Source organism: Centrocercus urophasianus, unplaced genomic scaffold (assembly GCF_019232065.1).
Source record: "Centrocercus urophasianus isolate 14NV4802_14NV808 unplaced genomic scaffold, USGS_Curo_1.0 seq_23, whole genome shotgun sequence".
NCBI lineage: Eukaryota > Metazoa > Chordata > Aves > Galliformes > Phasianidae > Centrocercus > Centrocercus urophasianus.
This window is the reverse complement of record NW_024884789.1, coordinates 10,870,664-10,879,615: the sequence shown is the minus strand read 5'-3', so window position 1 is coordinate 10,879,615 and position 8,952 is coordinate 10,870,664. Positions and strand designations below refer to the sequence as shown.

The 8,952-nt window shown below is 47.0% G+C and overlaps 2 protein-coding genes across 3 annotated transcripts in view; one reads left to right on the top strand and one right to left on the bottom strand.

Annotated features, from left to right (window-relative positions):
- LOC122163295 (tropomodulin-3-like) overlaps positions 1-118 on the bottom strand; it is a 25,725-nt gene extending 25,607 nt beyond the window's left edge. Inside the window, exon 1 of the mRNA XM_042824463.1 lies at positions 51-118. The gene's annotated coding sequence lies outside the window, so the exon portion shown is untranslated. The remainder of the gene's footprint in view (positions 1-50) is intronic.
- Positions 119-3,296: 3,178 nt separating this feature from the next.
- Positions 3,297-8,952, top strand: part of LOC122163243 (tropomodulin-2) — a 31,109-nt gene continuing 25,453 nt past the window's right edge. The window contains exon 1 of one of the 2 annotated variants that reach the window (XM_042824378.1): positions 3,297-3,306. The gene's annotated coding sequence lies outside the window, so the exon portion shown is untranslated. Of the gene's footprint in view, positions 3,307-3,510; positions 3,541-8,952 lie in introns of those variants that run through there. The other variant, XM_042824377.1, reaches the window with a different exon arrangement.

Genomic DNA, 8,952 nt, shown 5'->3' with positions numbered 1-8,952 from the left:
GGCCCAACCGACCCCCCGCTCCGTCCCGGTCCCGGCCGCTCCCCACTCACCCGGGCGGGCGGCGGCCACTCAGCTCCCACAGCCGCCTCCCAGCCGCGACGCTCGGCGCCGCCCCGCCCCGCGCCTGCGCGCCGCCCCCGGGCGGGACGGGAACTGTAGTGTGGCCGCGGGCCGGGCCTGGGAGCGGCGCGGCGGGAGCGCTTCGGTTCCTGAAGGCCGTCGGTTCCCGAGCTGGCGGCCCGGTGCGCGTGCGTCCGAGGTGGCGGAACGTGCTCAGAGGGATGAACAGAAGGATGGCTTCCGCAAAGGCTGAGGCATGCTTTCAGTTAGCCGAGGGTGAGGGAATTGCAGCCAATGCAAAACGGCGCCGAGCGGACCCTGACCGCGGCGGAAGCGCCGCAGAGCTGAATGCGGTCCCAGCGCGGCCCTTCCTGCTGCCAAGCACCGGCTCTGCTCTGGTGATTCTGTGATGCATTGCCATATGTTGCCTTGTAAAAGAGTTCAAGGAAGCCCTACTGTCTGTCAAACCAATGCAGTTGGAAAACCTCAGCCTGAGTGTGGGCGCAGCCTGACTACTTCATAGAATTATAGAATGGTTTGAGTGGAGGGAAGTCTGAAAGGCCGTGTGATCAAACTCCCCTGCACTGAACAGGGGCACCTACAGCTCCATCAGGTGCTCAGTGCCCTTCCAGCCTGACCTTGGGTGTCGCCAGGGATGGGGCACCCACCATCTCTCTGAGCAACCTGTGCCAGTGCCTCACTACTCTTATTGTAGAAAACTTTTTCCTTATATCTAATCTACATCTCCTGTCTTTTAGTTTGAAACCATTTCCTCTAGTCCTATCAAAACAAACTCTGCTAAAGAGTCTGTTCCCCACTTGATGTACTTCTGGCAAGCACTTCATGGCCCACAGCACTGGGCTCCTGTCACCAGGGCTTATGAACCACACCAGCTGGAAGTGTCGCCATCACTCAGCAATGTTACATGCAGGCAAGTACAGTTCTGCCTTTGCCCAAGGTGTGAGGCTTGCTGATCAGTCCCTGAACCAAGAGCTTCTAAATACAGGTCACTGCATTTGATCAACAGCTGGTCTTAAGGGAAGAGATCAGAACACGCACAGCACAGTAATCAGGAGCAGATGTTGTCTAAAAGACATACCCCAGTTCAAGCAGGAATTAATTAAGCAAAATCTTACAAGCCATGTTATAAGGAAAACAGATGAAAAGATCACAGGAGCCCCTCTGCTTTTTTATTAAAAGAAAAAACAACAAAACACAACAATTTAGAACAACTGACCGCATTTTGGCTACAAATAGTCCAGGGAGATAAGGCTTGCTTTTGGATGCTCCAGTTAGAGATTTAGATGGATGCAAGTGCTGGCATTCAGTTCAGTGCTGGAGAAGCATCAAACCTCAGCACTGCACTCACTGGGTGATGGCTTGGCAGGGAGGCAGCAGCCGGGCTGCTTGGGGCCTTGAGGCAAAGTGCTGTGTGAAGATTTGTACCAGGGAAAAAGGAGTGCTTTGGGGCTGTACCCTCCAACAAACACCCTGCAGTCCGTCTGGATATTCACAGTCATTTGATGCAGATGTATCTTAGCAGATAACCATTATGGGATATAACACCTCTCGGACATGTGAGCACTATGGTATTATTTTATCTTGTCTTAGAATAGAATCATAGAATTGAGTCGGAGGGAACCTCTAAAGACCATCTATCCCAACTCCCCTGCACTGAACAGGGACACCTACAGCTCTATCAGGAGCTCGGAGCCCCTCCAGACTGACCTCAGGTATCTCCAGAGGTATCCACATCCCTGGGCAACCTGTGTCACTGCCTCACTGCCCTTATTGTGAAAAGGGTATTTTAATTTCATGGTTTTGGAAGAACAGATGATAATTTGTAACATATCCTCTGTACATGAGACTGAGGTGTGATGTGTTTTACTTTGTGTGCTGTGTTTGAAGGAGAATGTTGTTCCTGTACTCATAGGTGTGCTGCTGCTGTGTACATCCACATTTGATGTATGTATTTGCAACCTATATTTTTGTCTGTACGTCTCAGCCATGCAGGGACCTGTAGGTTTTCTTAGACAAACACTGGTCGTGTGTCTTATTTTCACTCGCAAGTTTTATGCATGAGATAAAAGGCAGAAAGAGAGAAGAACGCACAGGCAATGAGTGGAACTTTGGCTCCAGCCAAGCACTGCCTACACCATGGAGGTGCTGTGTTGTTACAGGTTATAGAAACCCACGGAAAGTGAGTTTGTCAGCAGGTACAACGCTAAAGGAAAGGGAGGCATGGGAGGGGCTCTTCCCATTCACTGAAGCTGAGTATCAACTCAAATACATTTTAAGGCGTGACAGGAAAATCTGAGTACAAAACTTGCAGAAGTTTATCAAAAAAACAAACACCCCAAAGTGAACTTTTGTTCTGTGTTGATATCACACATTTCGCTTTACAGTATTTGTGTAATAACAAGTTGAGTAACTCATTCAAGCCCTGGTCCTACAGACTGGAGAAAACCCAAAAGGTGTTTTAATCCACATTCACAATAGAGTCCGCATCTCCCTGTCTCAATCCTGGACTGGACCATGTTTGCAGTGGAGCTTCCACCCAAACCAAATGGCTTTTCATAGGAAAATTCAGCTCCCTCACAAGGGAATGTCTCATTTTCTTGCCAACACATCATGAAACTTAAAGACGTTTTAATCACAGGAACAGTTTTTCTGCTGCTGGTGACTCATTGCTTGGTGCTCAGCACTTTGGCTGAAGCGCATTGTCCTGTGAAGGCAGTGTGGTTAATTTGGATGTGGACAGACTGATTGCAGGGACTGCATTCAAACTCTGTTACATATTGTGAAGGGAGCTTATCAGCAGGACTGACTTTGAACATGGTTTAACAGTGATAGGACAAGGGGGAATGGCTTTAAAATGAAAGAGGGAGATGTAGGTTAGATGTTAGGAGGGAAATCTTCACTCAGAGGGCGGTGAGGCCTGGGCACAGAGCTGTGGGTGCCCCATCCCTGGGGGTGCTCGAAGCCAGGCTGGGTGGGCTCTGGGCAGCAGAGCTGAGGGGCACCCAGCACGCAGAGGGGGTTGGAGCTCAGTGATCTTTAAGGCCCCCTCCAACCCAAGCCATGCTATGATTGTATGATTATGCACAGACTCAACCCCTAGTTAACACTGGCATGGTATCAAAGCCCAGACAAATTAAATTGTCAAATCAAATGAAAAGAAGAGCAGAAAAGCATCCAAATGATCTCTTCTCATTCCCCCTGCGCTCTCATGGCAACAAGCCAAAGGTGAGGGGCGATAACCGCGCTCTGGACGTTGGTTCCGTCGGCCTTCACCGGACAGGGCAGGCATTCGGATACCCGGGGTCTGCGGGCGGCGATGCTGCGGGCTGCGGGCGGCCGGACTACGAGTCCCAGCGTGCCCGGCAGGGCCGGAGCCGCGCTGCGCAGCCGCCGCGCCGGGCACCCACCTGCCGCCGCCGGGCTCGGGGCGCGGAGGGGCGCAGGCGGCGGCGCGGCGGGGTAAGGCGGGGTAAGGCGGCGGCGCGGCGGCGGCTCCGCGCGGTGCGGGGTGGGGCGGTGCGGGTGCGGATGCGGTGCGAGGTGGGGCGGAGCGGGGAGGCCGGCGGAGCATCACCGGTCGGGGTGCGGCTGCCCCAGCGCGGGGCCCGGGCGGGGCCGGGCGGCGGGGGGTGAGGAGAGCCTGGTGCGGGGCCGAGCCCCGCCAGCTCTGATTGAGTCTGTTTGGAGCCGTGGATGTATTGCAGAGCGTTTTATGAGGTGATGCATATGTGTTTATTTCGGTGCGCTCACATCCTTTATGCCGGGCGCTAAATGATGAAGCCGGGGTGGATCGATGCGATGAAATGTGAAGATAGGAAGGTGTTTTTGTAAAGGAAAGTGAGCGGGGAGCACGATGTATTTGTATGGCAGAAAAGCAGCGGGAGAAAGGCGGTGCGTTACGATCCAGTGCGGCAGAGCAGCCCGGAATAAACGTGCCAGCGCCGGGCTGAGGAGCAAGATGCTCATCTGCTAACACTGCCAAGCTCTCGGTGAGCAAAATGTGTCCTCAAGATATCACAAATACTTTTCTTGATCATCTTCTGATGATAAAATGATCTGCTAGTTTAGGGTTTTTTAGTTTGATGGAAGCTTTGAGGGAATCCCTGTTGCCGGGGGAAAATCTATGGTCGACCATTGAGAGATATAAGTGATGAGTCCAGCAGTGAAAAATGAATGAAAATGGTGACTTGTGTGACTGTGTGTTGTTAGGAACAACAAACTTAGGAAAAAAACATTGCAACATCATTAGTGATGAAACAAAGCCAGAAATGCAACAGTACAAAACATCAAATAATAATTGGGATGGATCCTATTTTTCTGCCTTGAATAGTAGACCGTAAATCTGTAAATCTTCCAATAGCATTTGGTAGAGGAAGGCTTCAGCAAGGTGTTGTGTTGTGTGTTTGATGTAAATAGATCCGGACTTTCCAATATCTCATCATACAAAAGCTTTTCTTTAGCTGATTATTCTCAGAAGTTGCCCTTGAACCTCTGTTCTGCCCGGAGCTAAGAACGTGTAATGGGAAAGAACACCTGGGACCAACTGGCCTAATATTGCAGGCATCGCCCCCTGCAGTCCTTGTGAGGGAGACATGAACTCAAATCCAGGGCTGTAGGGAGTTCCTGTGTATGTATTCTAATGCCATTATCATCTTTGTGGCATTATTCTGAGCTCCTTTGCTCACTAATAGATTCTGCAGCAGTGCTGTATGCAGTATGGCCCCTAGGTGAACTTCCACAAAATGCAGAGATATTTAGACTTTCACCATTAGATGAAGGATGAATGAGGTTCTGTGAGCCATTTGCTGACCCACATTCCCTGCCTACCCTTTCTCCCATTCATCTAGCTTGGTTGGGTTTGTCTGAACTCAGCCAGTAGCATCCCTCATCTTCACAATCTAGATCATTTAGTTCAGAATGGTGCACTTTACTCTCTTGTTGCATAACTCCCCTTCCCAAATTATTATTGTTTATTTCCTCTGCTTTACTACTTCTGGCAAGCAGTGTTTATGCATTCCTGCTGTTACTGATCAGCTCTGGGGTTTTCTGTAACATTCCTAAGTTACTGAATGCCTGGCCTGCTGTTTTCCATGGTTGGGTATCCTTTGGGCTGAGGCTGTGGCAGCTCTGCAGGGTTTTGCATTGAGGGATCAGGCAGTGTCCTTTAGCCATGGTGCTCACACGTCAGGATGTGGAATGGAACACACCAGTGTAGCCCTGCTTTCTGTTTAACAGTGGAATTTGGTCATCTATATGTAATGCTACACGAACCTGTAAACTTCCTTTTAAAATCCTTCTTAATTTGCTTTTTTTCTGGGGATAATTCTCAACCCCAACACGTGCTTTGCAGAATCAAACCTGCAGAGTCTGGTAGCTATCGAACGAGGTTAAAGTATCATCAGAATGATGCCACTTTCCTCCAGTTGCTCTGCAGTAGGTTCTTACCCATTTGCACAGGACACCGACCAGCATCACCACTGATAGCCTCCATCCTCCATCTTGAATCTTAGCGCAGTGGTGCTGGGAAGCAGCCAGGTGCAGCTCAGCAGAGAGGTGCTTCTGTGCACATCACAGCCAAAGCTCAGAGGAGCTGTGAGCCTTTGGGTGGGGCTGCCGTTTCATAGTCCATCTGTATGAGAAGACTTTGCTCTGCAGGATTTCAGGCTCGTGTTTTACACCACCCTTGGTTTCAGACAGTAAATATTTCGTGTTTATAATTGTAGAAAAGCTCACTAATATTATGATATTATAAAAGAGTTATGTGAGCACAGTAAGGTGTGAAGTTACAGTGTTTTCCTGTGGGTTTGTTCTGGTCACACACTGCAGGGTGCAATGCCTGCCGAGGGAAGAGTTCTGCTCTGTGCCATCCATTTGGCTGCTGCTGGCTGCGGCCATCGTTCAGTCCAAGCAGTGGTGCAGCCTCAGTTACCACCCTGCATGGATTTCCTAAATAAGTTCTCCAGTTCTAAAGATGCAAGAAGCCTACATTCCAGTTCTGCAGAGTCACCAGTCGCAGTGAGCAGAAATAGATGTTTGCTTTGTTATTTTTTAACCAAAGCTTTACATCTCTAAGACCGTGGCAGAAAATCTTCCTGCGGGAGACACGACAGGGGGACAGGTCTCTGTATTCTTTCCCATTTCTTACACCTGACACATCACAGGCGTGCCTGAACACCCTAACAGCAATCCCACTGCTGGCAGGGACGGTTAGGTTTGTTTGGTCATTCTCTTTCTGTAGGTAGGAAATGAGCAATTTGTGGTTTGCTGGTTATGGTTGATGGGCTATGGACTATTGTATGGTCAATGCCTAATTACTTATGTTTTTTGGTATGGAAACATTTCTGGTGGTTATGATCTAAAATATAATTTCATCCAGAAATAGGTTATAAAGTCATCAACCATTGTAAAGAAAACTAGTTCCTTCCCAGGACTTGCTTTCCTGTTTTGAACAGTTATGAGTAGTACTATTAATGTTATTTTGGAAAGAATCAGAACTTATTTACCATGTAACTTTATTCTGTATTTAAGGGGGAGAAGCATTAATGTTTCGTCTTCCTTTTACTGCCAATGAAAACACTCTCATGTTGTCTGAATCAAAGGGACTGCTTCTCTTTATATCTTCAATTATGATGGTACAGTCAGATGGATAATTTTGCAATTTACATGATGGTTATTTACTTATAAAGGGCACAGCCGAACTGCAATTGAAATGAATCGATGTCTTGCATTTTGTTTGGTTGTCGGTCTCTCAGTAAAGGAGCTAACTGTAACTTAACCTCTAAGAGTGATCAGTGGTGAGAAAGGCTCATCCAGTTATGAAATGGAGTGGCTGATCGCTGCCCGATCCTCCTAAAGCTTCAAACCTAGACTGATATTAGGACATCATAATTGTTAATTATTTACTGGTCTCTCTATGTGACTAGAGCAGTTGCTAGGAACATGATGTGAACTAACTCTAGATTAGCCCTGGGGTTAAAAAGCATTTACATAAAGTGACATTTTCTGCCAAACAGGTTTTAATCATACAAATGGAAATGTAATGAGATAATTTGCCAAACGTAAAACCAGAAACCACACATCATTTTTTAGATGAAATATATCCTTGCTAACACACTGCTAGCAATGTGTGTTTGGTGGCAACTTGAGTAATTGGACAGGTATCTGATCTGTTGGATTGTTAGAGTTGTAGTAAATTAGGATGAAAGGAAAACGCTGCTTTATAGACCAGAATGTGCAAAACTAGAAGCTGTGCTGGTAGACAGCAGCAATACCTTATGGAAACAAACAAATCCCTTTTGCAGCCCTTGGTTAGGCATCTAGAACATTTGTAGTGCCTGCTTAGAGCTTGGTGTCAGTCGGTGAAAGGCACAATGCCTCAGCCGACCAGCTCAGCCATTCACCTCCAAGTATTTCCAGGTGGTGAAGACAGGCGTGTGAGGATTTTTTTCTGCAGCAAATGAAGCTAAGGGCATTTCTAATAAACCGTAGTCACAAACAGAACTCAATTACTGTACAACAGCACAGAGATACCTGCTTCATTTGAAAGTTGTTTTAAATAAGTACTTTTGGGGATTCTTTGCTGAAGTATGACAAAGGATGGCAAACTAATCTGGGCTAGAAGAGGTCTGGCAACTTAAGCACTGCCCAGGCCAGCCTTGACCTCAGTGCTGCCTGGTGCTTCTTACCTACATCAGGACCTCTAGCTGATACTATTTTCATCACACACACAAAGCAGTCAGTCTTATAATGCTTCCCTACGCATGCTATGGTGTAATAGCGCCGTACTTCTGTGCTGCGCTGGACCTAATGCATCCTTTCTACATCTTCAGAGATTCCAGAACCTCCTTGTTCTAAACCAGAAGGAAATGTAACACAAAACACGAGCTTCAAGTATGCATCTTCCTTTTGCTCATGGTTGGAAAGCACATATTGCTCTTGCTTTATATGTTTACATCCAGAAATTAAAAGAAATTTAGCTGTATGTCAAGCAGCAAAGTATTCCTTAAAATATGTATGTGTTAAAATGTCAGCTTGCAACAGCCTAGCCTTATTTTTCATAGCAGCTTCTGGACAGTAGAGAGGTCATCAGCGTGGAGCTGGATTCAAGGCAGTGCTTCTGGGCTGGTGCAAAACAATCACCTGAATCTCACAGCATCTGCTTGTGTGGCACAAACACCGCTCTTAATCATAATGGCCCCAATCCTATTTATTTGGTCCAGTATCAGTTTAACTCGGGATTTATTCTGCCCGTTCCTCACGTTTGTGCTTAGATACTTGAGATGAAAGAAAGCGAAGAACATTCCCATATTTACAGATCAGTGCCTGGGCTGTTTTTTGGAATGTAAATAGCCATCACTGTCTATGTGAAGAAAGTTCAGAAGAGACTGTATGTCAGGATTTCCTTTATAAATAACAGTTGCTGTGATTTGCAATTCTTGATCACTTTGGAGCAATTTCTTAAATTTGATTTTTAGAAAAAGATTTTTTTTCCTATAAAAATGCAAAGAACTCTATAAGATTATTTCCCATTTGGTACATCTCTGTTTAGTTAATAAGTGCAGACTGCCATGCAACTTCATTCTTAGCTTGTATGCATTATCACAAACAAGGAGCTCACAATTGGATCACAATATTCTCATCTCTCTAGTGCTTTGGAGGCATGATGGTTTTCTAGGTGTACAGCCTGTTACTGTTTGTAGCTGCTCGTTCTGGAGGCCAAGTTGTTCCAACACTTCTCCAGGACAGTGGACCACTGACATCAGACAGTAACTTAGCAGAGGACTGATTCCATCTTAGAATGAAGCAGCAGTATCAGCAGTGAAAAATTTGGGCAATACTGCAGTGTCTGCAGAACCTATAGCCTACCTTCTG